This window comes from Cynocephalus volans, chromosome 10 (genome assembly GCF_027409185.1).
Source record: "Cynocephalus volans isolate mCynVol1 chromosome 10, mCynVol1.pri, whole genome shotgun sequence".
NCBI classification, from domain to species: domain Eukaryota; kingdom Metazoa; phylum Chordata; class Mammalia; order Dermoptera; family Cynocephalidae; genus Cynocephalus; species Cynocephalus volans.
The window spans coordinates 90,985,217-90,996,759 of NC_084469.1; positions in this window are offsets into that span (position 1 = coordinate 90,985,217).

Consider the following 11,543-nt stretch of genomic DNA (forward strand, 5'->3'; position numbering starts at 1 on the left):
CAGGGGCTGAGTGAGGGAAAATGGGGATTAGTGTTGAATGGATATAGAGTTTCAGTTTACAAGATGAAAAGAGTTATGGAGATGGATGGTGATGGGGGCTGTATAACCTTTTGAGTGCATTTAATACCACTGAACCGTACACTTAAAAATGGTTAAGATGGTAAATTTTATGTGTATTTTACCACAATAAAAAAAATGAGGAAAAAAATTAGTGTCCCCCAATATTCTATTGCTCCTTCTTCTAGGGAATTTTTAGCAGGGCATATGGCCTCTAAACTAAAGACCTTATTTCCCAGCTTCATTTGCATTTAGAGTGGCCATATGACTTCATTCTGGCCAATGGGCAGTGTGGGAAGCAAAGGTCATGCCTTTGTGGGAGGGTGTACTCTACTCCCCTTCTTTGATTTTCCCACTTGCTGGAATTTGAATGTGCAAGAGGTTATCCTGGGACAAGCAGATGAGGGCAGCATGGTAAGGCTGAAAGAACAACAAGGTAGGAGCCTCAGGCCCGTCATCTCAGAGGTGAGAGGGAAACTTCCACTTTGTTTAAGCCACTCATGACAGGTAGTCTCCGAAGATGATCAGCAAGAATTCCTCCATCCCAAAATGCACGTGCCATCCCTCTCACCAAGAGGTAGAGTCTATTTTCCCTCTTCTTGAATCTGAGCTTGGCCTGTGGCTTGCCTCAATCAGGAATGTAGTAAAAGAGAAGCTGTGCTTGTTCCCAGCCTGGGCCTCAAGAAGCCTTACAGCTTCCACTTCTACTCTCTGGGAACCCAGCTGCCATGCCGTAAGGAAGTCCAAGCTCCCTTCCTGGAGAGTGAGGCCACATAAAGAGGTCCTCCAGCATGAGACACCACATGGAGAAGAAGACCCATGGAGGAGAACCAAGACACCCCACCTGAGAGCAAGTGCCAAAGCCCCAGATATCATCAGATGTCCCATCAGCCCCAGTCATCTCAGATTGTCCATGCCATCCCAGCCACCAGCCAAATATAGCCACTTGAGAAACCCCAGCAACACCATGTGGAGCAGGAGAACCACCAAATCATCCCACAGAATCATGAAAAATAATAAATCATAGTTTTAAGCCACTATATTTGGGAGGTGGGGGGAGCTTTTATAAAGCCATAGCCATTGGAAACAGCACTGATATTTTGGAGACTTTGTTACTGCGGCCAAATCTATATCCTACCTGGCACAGTCAGTTTCAAATGCCCTGCTTAAAGTAGCTGAATTAAGACAGTAATGTATGTGAAGACTTGAGATTACAATACATGCTCTAAAGGAAGGCTGAGCATGCAAATAGCAGAGGAAAGGGGGTGACGGAACTTCAGATTGATCTGGACTGCCCTGGACTCTCTCCCCATAGCTTGCTGCCGCTGCTCTGTGCCAGCGTGTTCCTCACTTCAGCAGCTCTCTGCTCCTTCCTTATGGAGCAGCAGAGTTTCTGCCATCAATGGCTCACTCTTGCTGGTACCACGATAAAACAAACAAACAAAAAAATCATGGCCATAGGGAAATGGGGACAGATCATGATTGGCTCAGCACAAATTATTGCCCTCCCCCAAACCAATCACCTGGGGCTGATGTGGGGGGCAAAGTCTGTAAGAAAATGACAGGGTTTATGAGAACACTGAGATGGGGCAGAAGGGAGAAATAGTCCCTAGAACAACCATATAGGGGATGCTTTCCATATCTCACCCATATTCCCTCAGCACTTACCGTTTCCAAGCACACTATCTGCTTCCAGCTTCCAGCACAGTGACTCTCTGCTCAGAGCTCTTTGTGATTGCTGGAACTCACTCTGCCCGAGGGTGGGGCATGCTGGAAGGGCCAGGGAATTAATGCTCCTGAGAGCATCCCTCAACCAAAAACTGATGGGACATGGTGGATAAATACCCCAGCTCCTTTGCCCCCTGGATGGAACAACTCTAGGGTGCACAGTCTACACTGTCTGCCAGAACTCCTCAGCAAGATTAACACACCCTTGTTTGACTTGCCTTTCTCTGTCTTCTTTCCCTACTCCCCACAGGTCTTCTCTGAACCTCCCAAGTAAATGACTTGCATTTGAATCCTCTTCTCAGTGTCTGGTTCTGGGAGAACCCACACTAAGACAAAGGAGATATAATTCCCAGAAGGAAGGAGGGGCACTCGGTCATAAGTACAATTCATGCCCATGACACCTCCCCATCCCCAATCCCTTCTCAAAGAAGCTGCTGCTTCCACAGTTTGAAAGTAGGAACTACATGTGCCTCTACCCTGGTTCTGGCTGATTAAGCCAAGGTTTACATCCAACCCCAATGTACCAGTCAAGGTTCTTAATTGCATTCAGTAGAAGCCACTGCAACTAGTTCAAACAGAAAAGGGGATATTCAGGGTTATTAGGGAGCCCACTGAATCTCTAGGAGAGTCAGAAAATCAGTCCTGGGGCTACTCAGACCCTACTATTGCTGTGGGAAACAAATACCATAGCTCCAGTGCTAATGCCACCCAGGATTCCAGAATTTTCTGCTAAAACCTCTGTCATTTGCATCAGACACTTGGGGAAACAGTTTAGCAGTTTCTCATAAAATTAAACCTATACTTACCATATGACCCAACAATCTCACCTAGGTATTTGCCCAAGAGAAGTGAAAACTTAAGTTTACACAAAATCCAGTACAATATGGGCCGGCCTGTGGCTCACTTGGGAGACTGTGGTGCTGATAATACCAAGGCCACAGGTTTGGATCCCTATATAGGGATGGCCGGTTCGCTCACTGGGAGAGCGTGGTGCTGACAACACCAAGTCAAGGGTTAAGATCCCCTTATCGATCACCTTTAAAACAAACAAACAAACAAACAAAAAAACCAGTATGATACATGAGTAGTGGCTTTATTTAGAATTGTCCCAAACTGGAAGAAACCTAAATGTTCTTCAACGGATGAATGAATAAACAAACTGTGGTACATTCATATAACAGGATATTACTCAGCAATGAAAAGGAATAAACTATTGATACATCAAATAAAAGAGGAATGAACCATTGATATACACAACTATTGATAACACCAAGGTCAAGGGTTCAGGTCTCCCTCCCAGTCAACTGCAAAAAAAAAAAAAAAAAAAAAAAACAAACCCCACAATAACATAGACCAATCTGAAATGCAGCATGCTAAAGTGAAAGATGCCAGACTTAAAAAGCTACATATTGTATTATTCCATTTCTATGACATTCTGGAAAATTCGGCACTACAGGGACAGAAATCAGATTTCAGATTACTGGTTGCCAAGGGCTAGAGGTGGAGGAAGTGACTGACTACAAAGGGAAATGAATGAGCTTTTTAGGGTGATAGAATTTTTCTATACACTTATTGTACTGGTGATTACATGGCTATATGCATTTGCCAAAACTCAGAACAGCACATTAAAAAGAATAAATTTTACTCCAGGTAAATCACTACTAAATGAAAAATATTGTTTTGATGAAATGAAAATTGTAAGCACCAAAGAAACTGGTGAGGAGGTTTCACAATCTCTGTTTTCTACTACTTGCAATGTTGATGACTATGCAGATGTTTCCCACCCCAGCTTGTTAGGAAGTGCTAGCATGTGCTGGCTCCCTGGAAAGTGGGTGAGGCAGAATGCTAGCGGTCCACCATATTTTTTTCTTCCCTTCTTCTATTGAAACAGAATTTGTAATTGGGTGTGTGGTTCTGTCTTAGTCCATTTTGTATAGCTATAACAGAATACCTGAGACTGGGTAATTTATAAAGAACAGAGATTTATTTCTTACAGTTCTGGAGGCTGGGAAGTCCAAGGTCAAGGGGCCTGCTGAGCTCATCCTTTTTATCATAAAGCCACTTCTGCAATAACTAACCCACTCCCTTGATAATGGCCTCATGATCTAATCACCTCTTAAAGGTTCCACTTTTAAAACTGTTACAATGGCAATTAAATTTTAACATGAGTTTGCACGGGACATTCAAACCATAGCAGGCCCCCTCAGCCTCTTTGAACCCAGGTGTGGTGATGTTAACTGTCTTCTGGTCAACGGAATGTGGGAAGAAATAATGTGGGCACAACTTCCAGATTGTGTCCCCAAAGGCAGAGTGTGTCCTCCCTTTTTTCATCCTTCCTCTTGGCTGGAATGTGGCCCTGATACTGGCAGTGCCCTGGCGTCTTAGATCACAACAGCTAGCTTTTTATTTGTAAAATGAAGGTTTTTATATGTAATTTAAGTAATATTTGATGGTTTTATCAGTTGTGATTCATCCACGTGATAAACGCAGTCATTACAAACAAATTAGAACTCTACAAACTGATTCAAAGGAATTTTAATTGAGAAAAGCAAGATGCAGAGAAGTGAATACAGTACAGTCCCAAACAATGACCATATATATATATGTTTACATATTTGAGTTATGGCAGAGAAAGCTATGAAAGGATACACCTCAGGCAAGGATATGGGAGAGGGTGAGAGCAAACAGGACTGAAAGTAAATGAAATATATGATAGCAATAATGTGTATAACATGATGCTATTTATATAAAATCATATGTGTAAAGTTGTGTGCATCTGCATAGAGAACTATGAATGTGTAGTCAAGAGAATGTCAACAGTCGTCTCCAGGTGATGGGATTTAGGCAACATACTTTCTTTATTTTTTTATATATTATATAGGTTAAAAATATTTCCTATAAAAATCCAATTTTATTTAATCAGATTTTTACAAGAAATATTTTTAACCTATATAATCAGGAAAAAAATAAAGGTATTTTAATTTCAGAAAATACAACATAGAAACAAAGTCGATTGTACAGGAGAAAAAAATACAGAATTTCTCCTGCTGGTAATGGTGTTCTAAGTAATCAGAAACCATCCTGTACTGCAGAACAACCAAAAATGTAGGATGAAATATATGGAGAAAAATTATCAAAAGTGTGAAGCACTAGTAAGAGAGTAAGGAAATACTGTCCAAAATCCAGAATGAACAAGAGAAGAACCTAAAACTCAAATGCCCTCACTTTGTTCTGAACACATTTTCTAATCCAGAGGACTGGAGAGTCTGAAAATCAGTTCTTCATTTTGAGATGAGATCTGAAAGGCTTTATCCTCAAGGGAAAAGTGAACGAAAAGTCACTGAGCCCTCATGTGAATTTAGAGCTTACCTGTGTACTCCCAAAGTGAGTTAGGTAAACCCAGGTCTTGTCCTGGATTAATAGTGTCCCTAGGTAACTGACAGAGGCAAACAGATGTTTCCTCTGGAGTAACACACCACCATGTTAGGCCTTCATATTCTTTATACAAATCTAAGACATCTTGAATGCGAACTAGAGGAATCAACAGATCTGAGAACATGTCCACAAACACTTAGATTCTACAATTGTCAGATACAAACTATAACATGGCTACATGTATTTTCAAGAAAATAAAACACAAGTTTGAAAATATTATCAGGGACCAGAAACTATAAAAAGTGAAAGAGCATATTAGAATATAAAACAAAAGGCAAGTTTAGAACTAAAATATACAATAACTGAAATTAAAACCTCAATGGATGTGTTCAATAGAGATTAGATGGAGCTCAGAAAAAGAAGGTAGGTTAAAAGAAACCACCCAGGATTCACTAAAGACAAAAAGATGATAGATATAAAGCATAAGATAAAAGACAGAGAATTTCTGACTTATTCGATTGTAGTTCCTGAAGAATGGGATAAGGCAATATTTGAATAGATCATGACCAAGTTAGAGTTACAGCAAGAATGCAAGGTTGGTTAAATATTAGAAAATGAATTAATGTACATCAGTTCATTAACAACTTAAGGGGGGAAATATGTGCCTACCTGAACAGATGCAAATAAAGTGTTTGATGAAATTCAATATCAACATCAATTAAAACTTTCAGCAAACTAAGAATAGAATTTTAAAAATTGATGAACAGCACTACCAAAACCTACAGCTAACATCATTTATGGTTAAGTATTAAAAGGCTTAATGGTTAAATATTAAAAGCTTTCCTTCTGAGATTTGGAGTGAAATAAAAGTGCCTGGATAATTTATAAAGAACAGAAGTTTATTTGGCTCACAGTTCTTGAGGCTGGAAAGTCCAGGAACATGGTGCCAGCATCTGGAGAGAGTTATCCCATGGCAGAAGGAGAGAAGGTGGAAACCAGAACATGAAACAGAGAGCGATGGAGGCCAAACCTATCTTTTTATAGGAGCCTATTCTGGTGATAACTAACCCAGTTCCATGATAACAGCATAAATTCATTCATGAGGGCTGAGCCCTTGTGACCTAATCACTTCTTAAAGGTCCCATTTCGCAATACCATTATGTTGGGGATTAGATTTCCAATACATAACCTTTAGGGGACATTGGGCTGGCCAGTTAGCTCAGTTGGTTAGAGCGCAGCCTTATAACACCAAGGTCAAGGGTTCAGATCCCCATACCAGCCAGCTGCCAAAAAGCAAACAAATAAACTTTAGGGGACGTATTCAAACTATTTCATATATCATGTTATTGGATTGGAGTCAGTTTCCCTCTGAATTTGCTTATGTATTCAATGAATTTATAATCTAAGTTCTAACAGTTTTTGTTTTTGTTTTCGTTTTGTCTTTTTCGTGACTGGTAAGGGGATCGCAACCCTTGGCGCGGTGTTGTCTGCACCGCGCTCAGCCAGTGAGTGCACCGGCCATTCCTGCATAGGATCCGAACCCGTGGCGGGAGCGTCGCTGCGCTCCCAGCGCTGCACTCACCCGAGTGCACCACGGGGTCGGCCCTCTAACAGTTTTTTCTTGTGGAACTTGCAGGTGGATCCTAAATTTTACACAGAAGTATAAAGAGTTAAGTATACCAAAGATGCTCTTGAAGAAGAACAAGGTAGGAGGTCTCATACTAATTCATCCCAAGACTTACTGTAAAGCTCCAGGAATTAACACAGTGATTGGTGAACTAGAACAGAACAGAGTCCAGAAATATTTCCATGTATATATGGCTACCTCATTTGGAATTGAGGTTTTATTGCAAAGCAGTGGGGAGAAAGATGGTCTTTTCAACAAATTGGCTAAGCTACTTTGCTATCTAATTGGATAAAAATGACATTAGAATCCTACCTCACACCAAACACAAAAATCAACCCTTGGTAGATTATGGCCCTACATGTGAAAGGCAAAACAAAGGTTTTTAAAAGATAACATAGGAGAATAAATTCATAACTTTAAGGAAGGGAAAGAGTTCTTAATGAAGACCCCTAAAAGCAGTAACTATAAAACAAAAGGTTGATACATTTGACTAATTAACATTAAGAATTTGCATTCATCAAAAGATACCTTGGTGTGATGTGGTTATATATTTAGATTTGTATCTTAAAAGGCCATTATTTCTTAGAGATACCTACTTACTAAAAACTTTTGGATAAAAAAATAAGACATCTAGGATTTATTTAAAATAATCCAAGAGGGAGGAAGTAGGTTCAGGTAGAGAGGAAGTAAGACTGGCCACAAATTGACAATTACTGAAGCTGGTGATAAGTCTATGGGAATTAATTGTACCATTCTCTCTACTTTTGTGTATGTTTGAGATTTGCCATTATAAAAAGATACCATTAAAAAATGGTCACAGAGTAAAAGAAAATATTTGTAATATGTAGTCTCAGACAAAAGATTTGAGTCCTGCATTTATAAGGAATTCCTTAAGAACAAAGAACAGTGAATTCCAAAAGAAAAATGAGCAAACTCTCCAGTAGGCACTTTAGAAAAGAGGAAATCCAAATGGCAATAAAGGTATGAAAAAGTGCTCAACCTCAGAGGGGAAATGCAAATGAAAACAGCAATGCAAAACCACTCCACACCTTTCCTTCCACCTCCTAGAAATGTCAAAAATATCAAAATCTGACAATATCAGGTATGGTGAAGATGTGGAGCAACAGAAAATCCCACACACTGCTGAAGGAGTAGAAGTGGCTTAACTGCTTTAGAAAAGAGTTTGGACTTGCCTTTTCTGACTCAGAACTTCTGCCTCATTTGTACCCTAGAGAGATTGGTGCCCTGGGCACCAGGAGGCCTGTGTGAGGATCTTCACAGCTGCCTTGTCTATAAAGCCCTTCAAGCAAAGCAACCCGAATGCACTCACAAGAGAATGGATACACATGTTGTAGCATGATCACACAATGGGATGTTAGGCAAGAATGAGAACAAATATCCTAGATTTATTTGCCATAACATGGATTGATTTCTCAAAGATAGTGTTGAATAAAAGAAGAAAGAAGCCATATACAGTACAGAAGAGTACATACAATACGGTTCCCATTTACATAAAGTTTAAAAACTGTCTGAATTAGGCTACAGTGTTTAGAAAGTACGCATAGGTGGCAAATTATTAAGAAAAGCAAGGAAGGTTTTCATCAGAACAAAAATGGTCACCTGTCAAGGACCATTTGTACAAAAAAAGTACAAAACAGGAATTTTCTAGAATATGTCTATGTCATCTTTCTTTATGTGGAGATAGATACTCAAGTATTTACTCAACGGTTCATTAAGCTGAGCATTTGCTTTTTTCTGTAGGCATTCTATTTATGTTTCACAATAAAGTTTAAAAGATCTAATGCTTGTGCATTATAAAAAATTTGAAAAATACAGCAAAATACAAAAGAAAAAAAATCACCTACCTTGCAGAGACAACTTCTATTAATGTTTCATTATATTTCCCTTCCGTCTTTATTCTGGGCATATTTTTACATATTCTGACCATACTGCATATGCAAATTTGCATCCTGTCCATTTTTGCAAACAGCTTGTATTAACCTGGAATGAGCAGCTATATTCCCTTCAACTGCTCACCTGTGACCTGACCTCACTGTTGTACATCGGCTCTCTGTCCTGGAAAGTAACCAAAGAGATGACCCTCACAGTCCAAGGGCAGAATAGATTACATGCTAAAGCTACGATTTCACTCTCAGTTTACCTCTGTTTAGAAAGAGCTGTGGGATAAGTCTCTATTTCCCTTTTCCCCTTCCCACTTCCTGGAATACGGATGTGGTGGGAGCCATCCTGGACCATGCAGGCCAGGGCACTCCCCTAAGGACGGCAGAGCTATAGGTAGAAGCAGCCTGGATCTCTAACACCATGAAGCCCTGGATTGTTTATGTTCAGTCTATTTGTAACAGAGAAATCAAATTCCACTATGTTTTTGCCACTGTTATATTGAGTTTTGTTTCAGAGTTCATATTCTACCTATCCTATATCCTATCTAATAAACGGTGCTCATGTATCATGAGCAATTTCTCATGTTCCTAAATCTCTTTAGACATGCTAGTCTTAAAGGGGTCATAACAGTCTGTCCTCTGAAGTTACTGATTTTTTATTCACTCATTTAGTCATTCATTCATTCATTTATCCCACACACATTTGTCGAGTGCCTTCTAAGTGCAGGCCCAGTGATGGGTGATGGGGATGCAGTGGTGAACAAAACTGCCCTCATGGAGCTTACATCCTAGTGGGGGGAAACAGATGATAAACAAGAAAACAAGTAAATAAACAATATAATTCTCTGTTTTCAGAGATATCATGTCCCAAAATGTGTGGCAGAGACTGGCTAACTGCTCACCAAAACTGCTTCCTTCTGCTCCTTTGCACACAGCTGGTCTACGTTTGTTTCCCATCCTCCCTTGCAATCAGTTATGAACGTGCAACTGACTTGACTTCCAGCCAATGGCATGTGAGCACATGTGTTGTGTCCAACTTCCAGGTGTGACCATAAAAACCTCCCACTTGGGGCCCTCACCTCTTTCAACACCCACTGAAGAAAGAGAACTGGAAGCAGTGGAGAGAGAACTAGAAGAGGCCAGAGTTGCCAGATGGAAAAAGCCTGAGTCCCCGTATGACTCTGACAACCTATAAAGAAACTCAGAGAGACAGACTGTCCAGAATAAATGAGTTTATCTGGAAATAGCAGAGTACTGCAATCCAGAACATACATGGTATAATGGATCATAGGCATATCCGGGGAATCAGGGCCAAGGATAAACTTTTAAAGACAAAGAGAAGTTCACATAAGCTGCTTTGAAATAAGTTCATTCATTGGTGGAGACAGCTGCGTGTAGGTAAATGTCCTTGTGCAGGTGGCTTATCTGGAACACTGCAATCTTGAGGAAGTTCTTGCGATAAGTCCTGTTACCAGTCTGCATGCAGGAATGTCTTGTGATAAGTCCTGTTACATGCATGTGTGTGTGAGGGCTTCTTCTTCATGGCCTCCCCCAACTCTGTTTTGTTAGAATTTGACATAAGAGACTCCATTGTGGTACTGGCAACTTTCATAACTCTGAGGAGCTGAGTCACCCTGCTGGCTGTATTACACTATGAAAAATAGAGTCTATTAAGACACTGAGATTTGTGGATACTTTGGTTAACAATAGCTAGTTATTTACCTTACCTAATACACTTCATGAAGAAATGGCTCTAGTAGACCAATTTTTTAAAAAATGACTCCAATTTTCCACCCCTCTCTGTCTCCTTTGCCCTCTGCCACTGCACTTCACAGCATATCCCATCAAAGGGTAGAATCTACGTCCCCATCCTTTGAGTCTGAGAGGGTCTTGGGACCTGATCTGGCTAAAAGAATGAAGCAGAAGGAGAAGAGATGGTGTGACAGTTGCTTGCGATGGCTAACTGATACGGGCTCCCTGACCAAATAAATTCAGAAATTAATGCTCAGGAGGTCCCTTCTGGTACAGTTATCATGAACTCTAGCATGTTAATAAAAATTCCTGCAACAAACAGCTCATCTAACTTCATTAAAGCCAACATGCTCAATATTTCATTTAACAAAGAGCCCCTTTCCATATTAACATCCAATGGATCCAATGGATCTTCAACAAGTCCTGGTAAGATGCATGATTAATTCCAATTTGGTTTTGGTCCTCTTTTTTTTTTTTTTTTTTTTTTTTGTCACTGTTATTTTAAATGGCATTATGAAAATCCTTTTTTTTTGGCAGCTGGCCAGTGTGGGACTGGTGAGGGGATTTGAACTCTTGACAACACCATGCTCTAACCAACTGAGCTAACTGGCCAGCCCCATGAAGATCTTTGTACCAAAAATTTTCACACTTGCTGGATTATTTCCAGGGATTGAATTGCTAGAAGTGTAAGTGGGGGATAAACAGACGTGCACATTTTTAGGCTTTGGACTCAGGCTGCCTGATCCTTGTCCAGAAGGGTCATTCCCATTTATATCCCGAAAACAGTGAATAGGGTCTCATATTTGCCTGAATGCTCCTCAGATATAGGGAGCCACATTTTAAAGATCTTTGCTGATTTGGCAGGCAAAGGAGAGCAGCTCAGTATTTCAAGTAGCAAATTATTTGGATATTATGGGAGATAAACTTGCCTTTAGGGTTTTTTTTGGCTATTTGTATTTCTTTTGTGAATTTTCTTTTCCTATTTTTTACCCTTTTTTCTTTTAGTTTGTTTGCTTTTCATATTAATTTATAAATATCTTCATTACATTAAGGATGTTAACCTTTTTTCCATTATACTTGTTGCAAATATTTTTCTCTACTAT